The sequence below is a fragment of the Osmerus mordax genome, chromosome 25 (genome assembly GCF_038355195.1).
Source record: "Osmerus mordax isolate fOsmMor3 chromosome 25, fOsmMor3.pri, whole genome shotgun sequence".
Lineage (NCBI taxonomy): Eukaryota > Metazoa > Chordata > Actinopteri > Osmeriformes > Osmeridae > Osmerus > Osmerus mordax.
Window position 1 is genome coordinate 1,123,664 of NC_090074.1, and position 19,386 is coordinate 1,143,049.

A 19,386-nucleotide genomic window follows, 5' to 3' on the forward strand; every position below is an offset into this window, starting at 1 on the left:
GGTTACAGTATGTTTAATTCCAGTTCACTGGTATGGTTTACACACAACTTTATCATGTTGTAGATCATTACATTCCCACTCCTTCTCGAGTTTCAGAGCTGCGTTAGGGAGGAGAAGGATGTGAGGGGAAGTTGGGTTTGGCCTGGAATCAAGTTAGACTGGAAATTGTGTGAGTCTAATTCAATAGCAATAATATAGTCCTGCTACCCATTTGTCGAGGAGCCAGGTACATTTCCTGTCAACTGCAGTACTAAAAGTAAAGTAAGTACTGTGACATGTACTTCACCAACAAACCCAATAGGTCTTGCATATCCGCACACTTGATTTAAGACTTTAAATAGAACTCTTATACTGTAACGAGTGACCCGTTTGAAAGAAATAAAACCTTACTGCAGATGAAGACATTTCATGCTTTATTTGGACAGTGTTTATAAGTAAAGTGTGACAGGAAAGGCAGTAGTGGGGGGGGGGGGGTGGGAGAGAGAGAGATGCAGCGAAGGGCCAAGGTCGTATCTTAAACCCACGCTGCTGCAGGCTACATAGTTTGGTGCCCCTGATTGGGGCCTTGTTTTGGTCAGCACATAGCTGGACCACAAATCAGCACACAGGACTGTCTATGGTGATGCTTGCTGCACAAGGACAAAGGCACTGAAGTAACCCTCTTCCGGCAGAGAAGAACACACACAGAGCAAAGAGGAGTAGAAAGACTGGCCCCTACTGGCCACCCTAGTTCTCTGCATCCGTTTCTCCCCCAGATACAGACCTGAGTTGTCAAAGACAAGCTTCCAGAATGTATAGGAGGAATAACCAATACTGTAGGGCATGGTATAACAGAATCTGTGAGGAATTGAAAGAAGGCAATAATTTCAAGAACATTCCGTGCCTATTCCTGTCTCCATGACTACATATACGTGTCATGCTACATCGTAATGGAAAAACAAAGTCTTGACTCTGGTTGTACCACTTCACAGTACCACTGTGGTAGTTAGTCACCCCTGCTGAGGGATTACAGTCCAGATTCCCATCACGCATCTCTGACAGACCTATCACAAACACATTCCAGGGTACTGAGAGAAAAGATCTCCAGTGAAGAAGGCAGTTTCTTTTCCAGATGTAGCACAACAGACATCAGGCTTGCATTGTGGAAAATCAAAAACGGTCAATAATTTTTCGGGTAAAAGTATGCACCTGTCAGATATAATAACTTCCCACACTCTGCTCGTTTAATCATGTAAATTCAGTAAAGCTGCAATTTTAGAAAGATTAGCTCTTTCATTTCAGAGTAATCAGCGAATAATAACCAAATATATGCTCGATCCCTTGAAAAAGCAGAGCCATAATCAGCATCTCTTATGCCAAAAGACGGCAAAGAGCAGAATATTAATGGGCTGTTATGGACCTACCAAAACACAAGGTTTTAACTTCAAGTATCTTGGCTTCGTAGAAAGAGAAAAGGTTTGACCTAAACAACATCAGCTTGAGAAGGAAGAACAAACTAAACTATATATATATATATATATATATATACACATAGATATTACTTGTGAGACAAAAAATTGATGGGCGTTTCAGTGTCCGAACCCTCCTGTTGTCACAAGAGCATCCTCCTCTATGGCAGGCAGGTTCCTGGCACTGCTACACTTTATCACTGACAAGGTTGAAAGGTGATCATTTATTTTACCCTTAGCAACAGCACAGACATGCTCTGAGCCGGAATGGGAGGTAATTTAGCTGTACACATTAAACCAGGGTGCCTCAGGGACAGTGTCAGTAGTCTGAATACGGCAGAACATTTTCAGTAATGCAGCCGTCAAAGTCTGGGTCTGGTGGAACATCATCCTGGCTTCTGTTGTTTCCTGCTGAACAGAGTTCTGGCAAGACTCACAGGATTGATTGCAAGGCTCTCTCTTTTCCCTCCCCCCCCCCCCACCCACCCACAAACACATTTCTAGCCTTCAAAAAGCTTTTGGACTTCAGTCCAGCCATGCTCTAAACCAGGTTGGTTGGATGCCACGCTTGACATTTACGACTTCACGCAACAATTGTTGAAAGTGGAGTAGGCCTACACAGACTGCAAGCTGAAGTGATATCCACATAATATACAACTAGCAACAACCTTAATTTCATGTGAACGTGGTGATGTACCTTTGATATGAGACCATGATGCTTCACTAGTCCATTGAGTCTGGCTTCCTGGAACAGTTCCTCCACAGGCCGGACTTATCTGCTGCCAGGGACGCACAATGAAAAGTGATGTCAGTGCCACTTCGTCTGAAATCGTCAACAGAGGCAGGAGGGTTAGGAGCTGGATAACAGGTTTCACCTGGCAGGGGTCCTGCCAGAGGAGAGCACTTCAAACACAGACAGACACAACACACAGTAATGAAGGACCTCTAACACCAGGCCCGTTTCAGAAACACCGTCTGACTGTGACGTCACTAAAACACGACACATTATATAAAAGTTTGTATTTATGCACCTTTACCCTAGCTTTACTGATTGTAACTAACTATTTTTGTGGTTGTTGCCTTCAGAAAACATGGAGTAATAATTTCTAATACTATTTTAACTATGTTCAGAATATTGAAAGAGAAACAGAGAGTTTCGTTCACACTGATCAAGAATTTCTTTCCAGTAGATCAGGAAGCCCAATAAGAGATCCAGAGATTAGAGCGGCGATGATCGTCACAGAAGTGATGAGCATAACATTTGGAAGCAGATTGTGTAGATAAATTCACAATGGTCTCTAAAACTGTCCTAGGTTGTGCTAGAAAAAGCAGACTGTGTTTTATGACACTGACTTCCTCTGAAAAACATCATCGTAAGCACCAGATGATTACATGCTCCAGGGAAAATGTTAATGGATTCATGAGCAAATATCTCAGAAAGTGTCATTACTTGGGGGGGGTAAATACATCAACAACACAATTACTGATGTTGACGGTGACACATACAGTAGCCTAGGACAACAAAAATGCAATGGCGCTGCTACTACGAATAAGCTCACAATTCGATGACAATTCATCACCTGCATGTATGACATTATTAACTGAATTTGATAAAGAATCATAAAAGTTGTTTTATAGCCAAATATAAACAAAGTTCAGGTATGAAAAGTTGTGCGAACAGCTGTTGTGGGAATTCTCCAATGTGACATTCATCAGTATAGAATAAAACCAATCATCAGCAATATATTTCTTGTCTGGCCGAAGTCAGACGCTCAAAAATGCACTGAATATGGAAATAGGGCACTAAGGGACATTCAGGACTAAATGCAAAAGCAATCACTATTACATTATTAATTTCGTGCAAATTCAATTGGCATCTTTCTCCCAGATCCATCTTGAGTACAGTAGATAAGGCAGAAAAGGTCGTTCTGGTTCATTTTGCGAACAAAATTCATTTTCTGAGTGTCACACTGAGGCTGTACTGTATGTGGCAGAAAATCAACATTTCATTGTGGGGAAAGGATTCTCAATTACATATTACACAACATTCACACAACATCCACACAACGTTTATCTAAATAGTATAATTTGTCTGGGTTTGCAGAATATTTGTGACTGAGTTGAAGACATCACTTTCTTTTATAGTTTGCATTTGTTTTGCAATTTTCAACCTTCTTGTGAGATGCTGGAAATTAACTGCAGGATTCAAGGATCAGTCACAGAAGTATGGCGGCACTAATCCTACCAATGATGCTGAAATAGGACAGGTTTGCTTAAAAAAAAAAAACCCGTACTTGTGCTCTTAAAAGAAGCACAAGCCGTTGTACTTTCAGGATGACTTGCACCTCAGTGAACATGCAGCTGTGCAGGTGCTCAGGCTGGGGAGGGATGCTGCTTGTTCAGGCTTTACTGCATGTCCCAGAGGAAGACAAAAAGAGAGACAGAGAGAGTGGGAGTGCGAGAAAGAGATAGAGCCGAGAGCGAGAGAAAATACGAATTCCACATCAGATTGTGTACTTCAGGTACCATCAGCGCAAATGAGTCCGGAAAGACTGAGAGGAATTTCAATTTAGCTTTCTGGATGAAATAGAAGTGACTGAATTGAAATGGTTCCAGTCACCTCTGAGGGCTGGAATGGAAACTACATAATTTAGAAATAATTTCCATCATTACTTTCTTTTGGCAATATGCAGGTTAATTTGTCAGAAAACATAACTCCCTCTCCAAACCACCATCCCCCCCTTCTCTCCGACACTAATATATTAAAAAGTGTTTTAACCACCAACTGAGTTGAGAGTGAGCTCCAGTGATTTGAAATATAATCGATTTATCCTGAGAGGGGTGGTCCATTATTGTTTTTTATAATGGCTCTCATTACGCTTCTTGTCTGGTATACTGTCGGATATTTCTCGAGAGGTCTCATGGCACATGAGTTCCCAGCATAATCATGGTGCTTCAGCAGAGGACTAAGAGACCAGTTGAGTTGGAGAAGGCCTGCTTGGTGACGATGGTTTACAAATGTGACCGATCTAGTGTCTCGGTTGGCCGAATGTAAAGATCTGGTGCCACACAAACTTTAACTGTAGACTTTCAGAGCTGTGCGCCTGGCCCTCATCAATCTATAACCGCAAATTGGATCTGGGAAGCACACTCGCTAGCAAACACACGAAAATACACCACAGAGTACAGTATTATTAAACTGCTGTCTTTTCCATCACTGCATGACATCCCATCTACTTACAGTACATCAACAACATATGTTTATACCTTTGAGAGCAGCACAAGTGTTTCCCTCCCCCAGCTAATCTCAACTCTCCTTCCATTTCTGCTGGTGGCTAATTACTCATTCGATAGGCACCTCAACCATTAATCGCCTGGGCTCTATCGATCTCTTCTTGCAGTGTGGAAAGTTGTTAGGGGGTATATTTGGTTATTTGCATTCAAGGTCAATCAATAGCTTTATTCGTTGAAACATTTGACTACTCCTGGTTCATTGAACGGTTATGGTCATTAAGTTTGCTTAGCAGTAGTTAATGGGCTTAAGTTTTAATTCCAACTGTTACCCAACCAATGTCAGCTTTTCTATCTACAAATCAACCACAATACCAAGAACATAATCAATTTTACATGCAGGGCATACATACTAACTTCTTCCCAACTGTAACCTGTTAATTGTTATAAATAGAACAGCACTATACGGGAAATATAATATATTTTAACACTAAATTCGAGCAGACTGGATAGTGTAGTTTTTCCAGTAAACGTACAGGTCCTGCCTCCCTACAGTTGTGTACCTACATCATTTACCGTAGTGTGGACTTCAATGTAATGCAGTCATCCCCAGAATATGCCCTTTGCAGCCAGTCAGGAGATTGAAAAAAGCCCCATGTTATCCAACGTCAACTCGTTCTCTTGATCACCGCAACAACGAAGTCAACAAAGGTCTACAAAACCAAAATCAAAAAGATGAATAAAGAAATACATCTTGACGCACACAAAGCCCTCCTAACCGTGGAGTCAGGTGGCTGAGCGGTTATGGAATCGGGCTAGTAATCTGAAGGTTGCCAGTTCAATTCCCGGCCGTGTCAAATGATGTTGTGTCCTTGGGCAAGGCACTTCTCCCTACTTGCCTCGGGGGGAATGTCCCTGTACTTACTGTAAGTCGCTGTGGATAAGAGCGTCTGCTAAATGACTAAATGTAAAATGTAAATTGCTATCAGGGCGCCTGCAGGCCCTTAGCAACAGCCCCTGCTCTCCTCGCCGCCTCCCATGCCAGAGAAGACTCCGCTAGGCACCAAAGCCACCTCTGCTCTCAGTTAGCATGGTCCTTACCCCTCGAACAGCCAGGCCCTGCAGAAATCTGGGAGCTCTGCACATGTCGTAGCATCAGTTGTCGAGACAGCATGTTAAAGAGGCGTTCAGCTGGAAACTTGATGATTTACAGTACAGCCGTTTTTGCCGTTAGAAGAAATATTAGTTTCGCTGGGTTGACTGATGGTGGAAGGTGAAATATGAGTATCCTGAGTGCATTTGAGAGATAATTTGATAGAATAGTTAGGCTACTTAGAATACATGTGTCAAAACACTGTTATTTGGAACAAAACATTTGGATGAAAGCATCTGCTGAATGAATAGATGATTAGGCCTGAGCCAACATTATTTTCATTATTAACTCAGAATAGTAGTTTTTGTCACCAGATTATATTATACAGAGTATTACACAATTTGTATGTGTAAATTATACATTATACAATTATAGTGATTTAAAGTTATTATGTACTTTACATCTACATACACTGTAGCCTATACAACTCTTGCCTCAGTAATTTTTACTGCATGAGGACGATTTCCAGGGATAAACAAACCTGGAGATGTGAAGATACATTCGGAGATTAAGAGCAAATGTGATTTGCTTCACCTGCATTGATTGTGTTGGTCAGACCCAGCGCCATTATAAAACAATTTCATTGACGCCACAATTTGTTCTCCCCGCGCAGAGCCAGGGTAGGGAGGCGTGCCCGAACTAGACTCCATTTAGTATAATGTTGCCTGGGCCCATCCACCAGCACCGAGAGCAACAGAGTGAGTAATGAGCGATACATCGATCAAAATCTACAAAATGAGCTGAGGACAAGTTCAACGCTTTCACTCATCACGCTGCAGCAACATCTGCCCTTCTCAGACACATAATGGCAGTTGGAGGAACAACAAGCAATTGCTCGACGCTACAGTACACAATGTCATGAAATGGAATGTATCCATTAATATCGACGAGTGTTTTGTGGGATACTTATTTATCATGTCATAAACGCTATGAGGGTTTACATAGCGGCAGGCGAAAAAAAAAATCACACAGCACTTAAAGTGAAAAGCTCTCAATAAGTTTTTTTTTAGTGCAGTACTTCCCCAATTTAAGATTTTGCTCACACATTTTTTAATGGATACCGAGCCGGTATCCATTCAAACGCATACGTTTCATGGAGATAAACTTATCGTCTCAACCATGGGCGTCGTTAGACCCCTTTTACTGGGGCATGTGCCCCAGTATAAATCTGCTGTGCCCCAGTAAAATCTAAAGTTGGAGTTTTAACAATTTACTTTATTAGTCAGTGCATTCATTTAGATTGATAATCCCAGAAAGAATTAACACAGTATCCCAATCAACGCTTGTGAAAGTGTTTAACCGAAAACACAAACCGATGCACGCAGAATTCCATGTCAGCGCGCTCTTCTGAGCTTGCCAAATAGCCACTGCAGCACGCACACAGAAGTCCAGGTGTCAGGCTTGGCACACAAGTCAGAATTGAGGTAGGCTAAGAAAACTTATCATCTTATTTTGACTAAAACATAAAAACATTATTACATGAAGCTCAAAAAAACACTATTTGTGCTCAAATGAATGCGAAAAAAATGTGCGTGCTCGCATTAACTATTGATGTACCTGCCAAAGCTGATATCAAACTTGCTTCCCTGAACTGTTATATAGTGGGTTAAACAAGGGGAGTTTCTATAGCATAGTAGTGCATTGTGTGCAGCAAGCTTGGAAGAAAAAAAAAAAAGGGATATGAATAGGGGCCTGTGCCCCAATACAGTTTTATGTCTAACAACGCCTCAGGTCTCAATGGCAATTTGATATTTACAAACTCTACATACTAAACTGCAAAGGGGCAACTTAACTTCCAAACACAATCGTGATCATTTAAATTCATTTTTTGCCTCCACTACACATCATTTAAATGTATTATATTATATGAAATGAGGGTCTTATCTTGTAGCTGTATCAAACCAGCGCAGCATGTGGCAAACTTACTGTTGTTGACACGTTGCAATTCATTTAAAATGGTTCATTAATTAACAATATGGCGTTTCTGGATTAAGTCTATTGTGACACTGAAATCACAGAAGCTAATGACTTTAGGACACATTAATGAGGCCTATTCTAAAGAGCGGGAGAGGTTGGACACAGCTGTGTCCACTGATTGATATAATACACCCCCCAAGTACGGGTGTTTTGTGGTTATCAGGCGCTAGCAGACATAGCTAGCAAACGCTAGTAACATGCAACATGCTGATATGCTACTCCTCAGACCAACGTCTGAATAGTTAACTTGACCAAAGCTTCTCAGGGAAAAACTCCAGAGGCAAGCTGGTGGAAGCTTGACAATGCACACAATTCCTCCCCGACCAGATAAAGTCCTTCATTAAACTTTCTTTCAGCTTCGTTATTATCAAGTCCTTGTTTAAAACAGTAAGCTTGCTTACTAAGCCAGTGCCTTAGGCATTGTACCTCAAATCCTGCCAAATTCGGGTTCGAAATTAAGTAGGGAAACAATGTCCTTCACAAGACGTGGTAAAATTACTGAAACTGAATTCATTTGTCTTTGGTCAAAGGAGCAGAAAGTATTATACGTGATCAACCTGATTGTTCTTCAGCTTATTGATAAGCAACCAATGGTTTTTTTTGTGCTCAAGGGGGTATATGCCCGCACAGCCATTGGTCACCATGGCCTGTGAATCGTGACCTTAACCGGGCAGAGGCTTGTAAACAAACAATGTAGCCTAATTAAAGCAACTGAGGAATTGAAATCGACAATTGTTATATATTTGGCTTCTCAGATACTGCCAAGACTGTCAACACGTCACCATCACGTTTTTTTCTCTAACCAAGTTATGAAACAAGTCATGCGACCAAAAAAACAAACAAAAAGGCCTATCTAACTGATGTTCAAGCTTATGTAAAAAACAGGCACAGTTGCTCACTGTGCTTTGTTGCCATCTTGAGCAAATGGTTAATGCACACGTCTAAACTGGCCACAAACAAATGTACTTGGGCATTATTTTGTGTTTCATGCTCCACACTGATGATGCTATTCATGAAAATTTTTATTTTAAGGTCACTTTTGATTTCCAAACCCAACTACTTGAAATACAATAAAGGTTGTTGGAATCAAAAGCTGAGAAAGTGCAAGTCAAGATTGCATTTAGCCAACTGTGCCTGGTTGGTTTTCTATATATATGCAAATTATAAAAATAATTACACTGCAGGTAGAAAGAAACTGAATTTCATCTGTGGTCTAGTAACGATTCAAACTTTGTCATCTGAAATTCCTCCACAATCTGTCGCTGCTATGCTGGGTTGTAGACATCATTCTGCCACTTTTGACAGCGCAACTCCGGAGCTGAATTTCACAATAATTGAATGAAACAGTGGAGACAACAGGCTGGTCTGAGTTGCTGCTGGTTGGAGGGACAGGACATCTAATGGGATCCATTTGTCCCCTTTTCCTGTTGTTTGCTTGCTTTCTTTTTCATTGAATCTTTAACTGGGCATGAGAGCCAAAGTAGACTAGTTTACATATTTTCCCAGCGTGCTACAACCTTTCAGAAGACACGATTCCTACAAGGTTTTGTCTAAAGTATAAACAAACTGCTAGTTTACTTTCTACATAGTTTAGCTCTAATTGTTAATACATTATATGTCAGTTTATATTTCCGGATTTGTAATTTATTTGTAATAAGTACTGTAGTACTTTCCTGCAGTACCTGTCTGTTGCACATAGGAACCATCCTTGAGAAAACCTACTCCACTATACACTAACCTAAATATCAAGCTATAGACCAGAGTGAAACAGTCCATATTTGACTGACAAAGTGAACCATTGAAATGTATTACTTTAGGCGGAACTTCCTGGGGGTGGTGGGGGGGATTAGAGTTAACCCTAATGTTCATGTACGTACACAATCAAACTGAACCACATCGACGCAATGATGCTACTTCAACTGCAGTTGCCCTGGTTACTGTCCCCTGTTGCCCTGCCGATTGTTTCCCTGCCGACTGTTGCCGTGGCTACTGTTGCAGTGGCTACTGTTGCCATGGCTACTACTGTTGCCGTGGCTACTGTCGCCAGCCTCAGCTGCTGTTGTGGTTGTTGGTGGGCGTCACTTCCTGGTGTTTCCTACAGCCAATCACAACTTCCTGGTAGAGTTCAATACATCCCGCCCTTTCATACGGGGCTTATATCTGGAGTCACACGTGTTTCTGTCAGAGCCTCACACAGGGAACCTAGACAGCTCAGTCATTCACTATCAAGACCCCAGCAGCTCCATACACAGATGTTCCTTGTAAGTTGTCAGTCACCAGAACCCAAGCCTGAAGCTTGGTTCACTGGCCTTCTATGCTTCAACTATCACACACATGAATCCACGCCAACCACAAGATGAAAAGTTACGCGGATTTCTTCTATTTTTCTAAAAGGGGCTATTCATATCAAGGCAACTAGTTCAAAAGTTTTGTCCAACTGGCTCCGTAAGAGTCATTCAGACTCCCGGCCTATCCAAGGTACCACGCGGCGTTTGGTGCCAAGGGGGTACGCAGATATACTCCCCAGATCACACACACACACACTCCCCAGATCACACACATACTCCCCAGATCACACACACACTCCCCAGATCACACACACACTCCCCAGATCACACACACACACTCCCCAGATCACACACACACTCCCCATCAGTGTTCTTAGCTTGGTCTTCGCTGCCTCTATCATTACTACCCTCCTGGTTTAGACCCAGAATAGGTGGAGCGGAGGAAGGGAAGCAAAAGGCTTTCATCTTTTTCTCTCTCCAGCCATTCAGACAGAGGGGATAGTGATTATACCTCATGAAACACAGCTGTCTGTTCTGCAGGTGTGCTGCGTTCGTAAGAGGGACCTCACAACCGGATTTGTGGAAAGGCTGAACGAGATTGTGGGAAACGCAGGTGAGTAGATCGCCCGCAAGGCTCTATCTGTAATGACAAAACCCAATTAGAAATTCACAACCATCCAGCTGCACTCTGGGGTGTGTTTATGCCTGACGACAACCTCAGCCCCTTCTCTGCTGCTTTTCTACAATCTGCCTAGGAATATTTTGGAAGGAGGGGCCACAATGCTCCTGTTGCTCATGTTTATTGTTTGAGTCGGTTAGGCCAGTGGATATGAGTTTCAAAAGGACTAGATGACTTAATAGTCACCAAAATAGGACTTTTCTCTTATCAGTAAAGGAACAGTCTGCCGCATGGTTGTTTGCACAGTATTAACATCAACCTCTTTTGTACTTGTTCGTGTAACTGAATGTTATGAGGGCCTAACAAACAAGAGTGGCCTATTCTCTTTAATGCAAGTTTTACTAACTGCCATCAGTGTCATTGAAACTGACTCTTTAAATGATTAATCCATATCCATAGTGTGGAAGACCACATTTGTTTTGAAGTAAATTAATCAAACATATAACCCATTTATTCAGTTCCAGTCATTAGTTACTTTTTTTTATCAGTGATCTCAACTTCACAGAGAGTTGCTCTTATTTTAATTACATATTAATTGCAGAAATCATGGTTATGTTTCAATTGGATGCTGAAGCTTTCTTCTGGCGTGTATGGTCAGATCGGATGTGTCCGTCAGCCTGATACTCATAAAATACTTCAACCAAGGACATTCTCACAGACATATAAAAATGTTTTCACACCAACTAAACTCTTCCCTGTCTGCATGTTCTTGATGACAACGCTCCTTGATGTTGCATGTTCAACTGGCACTTTAATGTGTGTATGCGCTTTACTCTTGTTTTAGCTGTTGTGCTCTTAAAATACACAAAAAGAGGATTCTATCTTGCTGTTCTTTTCCCCACTTTTATCTCAAGCTGCTTTTGCTACTTGCCAGTCTGCTACAGTGAGGAAGAATTTGTTCTTCATGACTTGTCTGATTGAATGAAAGGTTGAATAAAATAAAAGAATCTCCTGCAGTGTCAACTTATTTCAGACGAAGTTAATCCTTTTCATGAACGGTTTGCATCAAACGTCTTCTTAACTTCAGATGTCTATCTCTCCCTACCCCCCCCCTCCCTCCCTCCCCAAGAGAAATAGATGTGTTTTATCTAACCATCACAAAAGCAACATCACATATCCTGAACTAACGTAACATTTCGATCATTCAGTCTGGATACATTTCCTACATATTTCATCTATATTCAGTATAGGTGCCCTGTATTCCGTGGCGCCAATCCTTGGGTGCAGCGTCTGTGACAAACACACATTCACGAGGCAGGGAGGCAGGGAGGCAGGGGGGCGGAAAATCAGGTGTTGGGCCGTGTTGACAGAAGTAAATTGAATGCCAGATTCCATGTGTATTTTCCTGCATGAATCTGTACATCTTTTCACAGTATCTCATAAATAAGATATAGAGTATATTCAGAATTTCTTTCCGACAAGCAGGTCCTAGTTTGAGATGGGTTTGTCAATTCAATAGATTGGTATCCATTTGTCCAGACTATCTGTGAAGGATTGTTCTTCAGCAACACCTTTTCTACCAAAACAGTCACCAATTCTGGCCTTAATTGCTTTGCCAAATGACTTACTGATGGAATTTGGAGCAGTCTCTGGAAATATGTTGTAATATGCTTGTGCAATGGGAATTTCATGCAACATTACATATGCAAATTCATCTACTGCTCCTATAACATTTGATAAGAGAAAAGAAAAACAAAATGTTTAATGAGTTTTGATACCACAACCTGGGTGTAGAGACTGCATTATACTGCAATTATGAACTTGTCGTTTATTTTGAGAAAAGATGATGTAAGTTCTATCACGGCTGGAAATACACTTCGGACACAACTGTCTGTAAACTGTGAATAGGCCCGAGAATTTTGAAAACTGCTGAGAGTTCAACCCCGTAAGAATAGAGCAGTCATCAAGCTGTTCCATGTGCCCTCCTGTGTGCTAGCTCACAGCAAAATGCCTAAAACATTTATCGTCTTTGGGATTCAAACCTTTCATTCAACGCTGTCATGAAAGATGGGGGGATTGGGATGTGAGATTAATAATTTGTCATATTTTGTTCAAAAGGGATATCACAAAAGGGTTATTTAATTTGTCTAGCCTACATTTAAACGCACACGAGTTTGTCTGACTTCCTGGTGTCGTACCCCCTCCTACCCCCTTCGCTGGCCTTGCCTGTTAAACCGTGACAGGAAGGAAGAAGAAAATAAGGGGTAACAGATTGAAAGAGGCGTTCAATCTGCACGGCCCGTCACAAGCCTTCTACTATCTCACCTTCCTCGTACAAATACTTCCAATCACGTCTCGTGAAAGTGTGTGGCCAACTCTCCCAAGTGCTGGAAATACCGTAGCAGATTGATTTGGTTAAATGTTGGAGCTGTCAAACCTCCCTCTCTCTACACCTGGCTCTTTTTAACTTGAGCGGGAGTTGTGTCTGGAGTGCGGGTAGCTTTATACATTATAAACAAACATGTAGTACAAAATGTTCGATCTTTCTACTGTTCCAACGTCATAGAATTGGTGAGAGAGAGAGAGAGAGAGAGAGAGAGAGAGAGAGAGAGAGAGAGAGAGAGAGAGAGAGAGAGAGAGAGAGAGAGGGAGAGAGAGACAGAGAGAGAGGGAGAGAGACAGCGACAGGGAGAGAGACTTGCTGGTAGCAGTCCCCTATGAAGTCACATTCTCACATAAGACACAATCCTGAATCTACCAGGTATCCAACGATCCACAAAGCTACTACGAAGCGGCTAAGCATCACTCAAAATATACTTTATGTTTAAACTTTTACTAATAAGGACACGCACATCAAATGTAAGCTGGTCTACGAAGCTACCATGGAGCATGGCAGAAAGCGACAAGAAGAATATTTTCTGCTCTACTATATTTCAGGCTTCTCTGTTCTCCTCCTCTCCTTTCACTGAGTATGTAATTGTTTTGTCGAAAGCTTGAAAAGAAAAGAAAAACTCTTGCCTTTTTAGTGTTGTATTGTGTGTGAAAAATCTACAAAAAAGTGTAAAGAGGATAACTACACTATGCTAAAAAAATAAAAATAAAAAAAAAAAAAAGCCTTCAAATAGAGGCAGCCTCCAAATTGGCCAGTAGATGACAGCATTGAGCCACAATTTTATTTCAGCTCATCATCATGATAGCAATCATTATTTACCTGCCTGGACTACGCACAAAACATTGTGTTACTCTGTATTAAGGCCCAATTCCTGATCATTTGCATTTGCGCTGATAGGTTCAGATCGGTTTTGTTACTGTACCCGTTTCAGCGGCCGTCATCTCCGCTTCACGATGGGTGAAGGGTCAGCCGTCTTCCAGGATGTTAAAACCAGATTAACAAAATATGGAAACATAACGGCGCATTGTAGGCTACATCTTCGTCTAACATACTACATCGTAGGAATCACTAATATAAGAGACTCCAAAGACAAAGGCTCAGAAAAACACAGAAAAACCACAGACACTTCATTAAACACAGGTGGACTCAATTGAACACTTAACGTTACATCCGGGGGGGGCGAGTGGTTCATTTTATTTTCATGTGTCAAAGCAAATGGGGTTAAAACGATTGAATACTACGTCTTTTAAAAATCTCTCAATTACATACAGTTAGGTCAAATGTACAGGGTTATGTATAATTAATTGTGTATTCTAGACTAGACAGACGAACGTTGACAGGACACACATGATAATGAATTATCGCTAATGAATCTTTGTCAAAAGATGAATTGCTGTTGTGATGGCTGCTAAATTAAATCCTTGAGAGAGTAACCAGGCATGAAAAACATGAAGGCCTCCATTTTCACGCGCTCTCCTATGGCTAGTTAACCCCTTATAATGATGTACATTGTACAGTAACTTTGCCACACATTAATATTGGCCGCAAGATCAACCTGCAATATCCCCTAGCATTATTCACCAGGACTGGAGAGAAGATAAACAGTAACGGGAGAGCACAGGAGCAACTAGCCTGTTTATTGTCCTAATGTTTGAGTTTGTCAGTACTTTAAATGTATATTTAATTAATTTAGCAAATGCTTTGATACAAAGGGACATGCATAGATCGTACATAGTTCTACAGTATTTCTTTGGTCGCTAGCCACCGAACCAACTACAAATCTGTCTGATTGGGATTCAGTTTGAGGTGGTGAGGTGGCATCCATGAGCGAGTGTCACTGTCACGAGACTAGCATGAATCAACTGAGAAACAACTCACGCTGAATTCACACTTTGCATTTTGAGTGTGAGGCTTTAAGTTTGGCAAGATAAGTCTGCACATTTTAGGTTTAAATACTGAAACTTTTCTTGACAAATTCACGAAAGGTTTGCCTGAGTGGTTTAGTAAAGTGTGCCATATCAATCTTGAGTTGCATGCCACTGCCTAACCACTTAGAGCTAGATTAACGTTAATCTTTTCTAAATGTTACTTATTGCTCTACGTTGCTAGGGATGACTATGTATGGGACGATTTCTGTTAAATATGAGGAGATTTCCGGTGAGAAGTTTGCAAATATTGTTAATATATATCATATTTCTTAAGTGTCATGTGTGCAAAGCTGTAGGAACATAGGCTACTGGAATTATGACATATTGACCAATCAATGTCTGAAATGTTTTGCATCCAGTGTGTGAATCGTTTTGGAAAATGACAAGCTGCATTAGTTGCATGATTAGCATAAGACATGCCTCATTAACTATATGATTTATATCCCTTGACTTAGGCCCAACATTGCTTTCCATTAAATACAGACACAAGCACACACACACACGTGTAGGTACACACACACACACGTTTAATTTGGTATGTACATTACAGTTTGTGTCTTATCTGCTAAATTAATACATTAAATGACATATTTTGTGCTTCCTAGACTTCAGCTCAGTGCCCTCTTGCAGTAAGTGTCAGTCCTAATACATTGCTTCAGAAGGCATATTATCGCCTTATACCACTAGATGGCACTGCCACACAACCAGTGGAAGACTTTAAAGAAAAGGTCTGATACTGTTCACAAACTACAGTAACAAAATCCTCACATTTGTGTCCCTACAGTACAGCTAGTCACGTATGCATTTCAATCTGAAGGGGGTAAGTTTGGACGTGTTTACGCAGGGAAACTTTTAATGAGAAAGCAATGGCAAGATATTTAATTTAGGGTGATTTGATGTGAAAAAGGTATAGTAGCTATCGACATCTGTCACAGTAAATTAACACCGAAATAGTTTTTATTGCACATTTCTAATGAGAAGACTAAAATAATGTTCTGAACGTCATTGCGTTTCAATTTGAAAGGGGAGAGGAATTACATTACACACTACAAAATTGTTTCTGTAAATGTGTGTGTGTGTACATGAGTGCATGTTTCCGTGCATGTTTGCCCGTGTGCAAGTGTTTGTCCTTGCGTGCATGTGTGTGTGTGTCCTTGTGTGCGGGCATGTGAGTTTGTGTACATGCCAGCATGTGTGTGTGTTGATAGTGGGGGAGAGAAGCAGGAAGTCTTCCTACCAGGTGACCAATGTAATTTAGTTGAATGTTCGAAGCTCTCACCTGCAGAGGATAAAAATTGAGGAAAAGGGAGTTCCACAGTACCTATGATGGTGATAATAAGGTTTGTATGAGTAATTAGGAAGGGTAATATAGGGAGTCAGGTGGCTGAGCGGTGAGGGAATCGGGCTAGTAATCCGAAGGTTGCCAGTTCGATTCCCGGTCATGCCAACTGACGTTGTGTCCATGGGCAAGACACTTCACCCTACTTGCCTCGGGGGAATGTCCCTGTACTTACTGTAAGTCGCTCTGGATAAGAGCGTCTGCTAAATGACTAAATGTAAATGTAAATGTAATTGATATTGATTTTATTAAAACCATGTCCTGATTGGAGTGCGAAAAAATATAATAATTCGTAATGAGTATAAATGGGTGTTCTGATTCTTAATTCATCAACGTCTCGGTAATCACCTCACCGTTAATAGACTCATGTACAAAAGTTTGGAAAAACACGATATCCATGAGTCAGTTAAAAAATTAAAAGTTAATGATAAGTCTGTTGCTGTAAGTGTAGCTGGTGTGCTGTGAAACTCAGTCCTCAAGTATGAAACAGGCCACCCGCGTCAATGAATCGCTAGCCTTTTGTTGGTGTAGTTGGTAGTGGTGGCGCTTGGGAAGTCAGAGGTGGCAGGTTCGACTCCCGGTGGGAGCGTACATTGGCCGGTATGCATCTGACGGAGCACAACCACATCTTTTACATAAACCACTCAATATAGCTTATCTCTTGGTGTGATACATCTCTGGAAGAACAAACCCATCTGAAATCCTTTCCTCTGAAATAGCTGACCTTAATTCTAAAACCTTGAGGGTTTAGGTTGGTTGAGGGGCAGTTCTATGGGCGTATGTGAAGCCCTCTGTGACATGCTTGCGTGTAAAAAGGGCTATACAAATACATTTTGATTTGAATTTTACACATGGCAAGTGGTAAAATCCTTAAGACGACCACGCAGAGCGGGTCGCTGCGTGCGCGACAGGGAACCGCGAGCGTTCCTATGGGTGAACAGCTGTGTGGTCAAGTCCACTGCATGTCCTGGATGTAGTCTTGTCGTTCAGAATGCATTGACCTTGACCCAGACAGCCGATGGCTTGACCATGTCAGATTGTTCGTTTCGTTGCGCCAGCGTGAGACAAACCTGAGGATGGAGGAACGGCAGGACGGATGGCCAGGTGAAAGTCTTCATCCAGACTCTTCTTCTCCATGTTTAAATTTTTTATAGCCCCTGTACCTCTATAGGACTAATATTTCCATAGCAAAGCGTCGCAGTTTTTCAATAGTTTTCCAAGGACATGCTGTCCATTTTAAACATAATTGAATTCTGTCAAGGTTGTCATGAAGAGAAGCTTTGGTTTCCAGCAACCAGGCAGGAAGCACGCTGAAGAACGGCAAGGAGAGGAGACATCCTAGCATGGCCTCGTGTTGCATCCATGACAGGACATTCAACAGGCATTTAAACCTAAAAGTAAAAGGAAGAACAGATCTATGAGCAATCCTTTACGGAATCCCTTTGTCCCAGTATGAGACGGTCAGTGATTTAGGAACACCTACAATATCCAGGTCATCCCTTCAAAATGAGGTGCTACAATATTTCATAAAATGAGTTTTGATTTCAGTTTAATTGGTCAGGTAGTGTCATAAAAACAAACACCAGTCTCATGACCTGTACAGCTACAAGTTGAGGTCACTGAAGACCCACATGCTTTTAAATTCCCGGGAGGTCCACCTGACAGGAACGCTCATAACAACTGCTTGGGATGGGGGAGTGTGTGTGTGTGTGTGTGTGTGTGTGTGAGGGGAGGTGACATATAAAAAAGACTCCCCCCTCCCCCCCCCCCCCCAAACATTTCCTGTTTTTCAGGAAAGGTAATCTTTCATATTTCCTACATTGATTGATTGCTCCAATGTTGGCTACCAGCGAGTAAGAAATATATATATCATATAAATGTTTGGCATGCTATTATTCCACTTTATCATAATATGTACTTTTGGCCTATAATAATTCATGTTCAGGGCTCTCTCTCTCTCTCTCTCTCTCTCTCACACACACACACACACATATATTGTAGCCTGGAATAGAACATGCTGACAACTTTCTCTCCTCTATGATAAATGTTTAGATAAGATGTTAGATCCAACTATATAGCAGTATAGCAGAAAGTGCAGGTTGTGGTTCTGGACCTGGGGAACAGTGTTGGGCTGCAGTGCAGGTTGGGGTTCTGGACCTGGGGAACAGTGTTGGGCTGCAGTGCAGGTTGGGGTTCTGGACCTGGTGAACAGTGTTGGGCTGCAGTGCAGGTTGGGGTTCTGGACCTGGGGAACAGTGTTGGGCTGCAGTGCAGGTTGTGGTTCGGGACCTGGGGAACAGTGTTGGGCTACAGTGCAGGTTGGGGTTCTGGACCTGGGGAACAGTGTTGGGCTGCAGTGCAGGTTGGGGTTCTGGACCTGGGGAACAGTGTTGGGCTGCAGTGCAGGTTGGGGTTCTGGACCTGGGACCTTGTTATCAGAACAATAACCAACAACATATCCTACAGGACCGAAGCCTGCAACTGCATTGAAGAATCAGACAGTGCATATCCGACAGCACGTAGGTCTGTTTGTACTCTGCAGTCTTGCAGCGAGGCCCTTTCGCCATGTCTGCAGACATGCAGACTAATTTCAACCGACACGGATGGACACTCATATTTATCTAGAACAACAGGAAAGGGCACGAACTGTAATCATATCCATCTCATCTGCTCAAATGGATGAGTGGCTTCCACAGGCATTGTTGTGTGTCTGTAGGGGGGCCCCGAGGACCCACAAGCAATTGTGTATTCCAATTTAAGGGAGGCTCCTTCAGCCGGTGTGGCAGAAGCAGAGATGGAGTCGTTAATGAATTTGGGAGGAGAGAATGATCTGCAGAGTTCACCCAATCATTCTCCTATTAATTAAACCCTCTCCAATTGCATAAACAAGACAGGCTCACGCTGGTAGTTGATAAGTGATCAAGGTATCAAGCCAAGACTCAATTGTAAATCATATTACAATTACTGTACTGTATCGTTTTTTCTTTTCTATTTTATAGCACGAGGGAAGC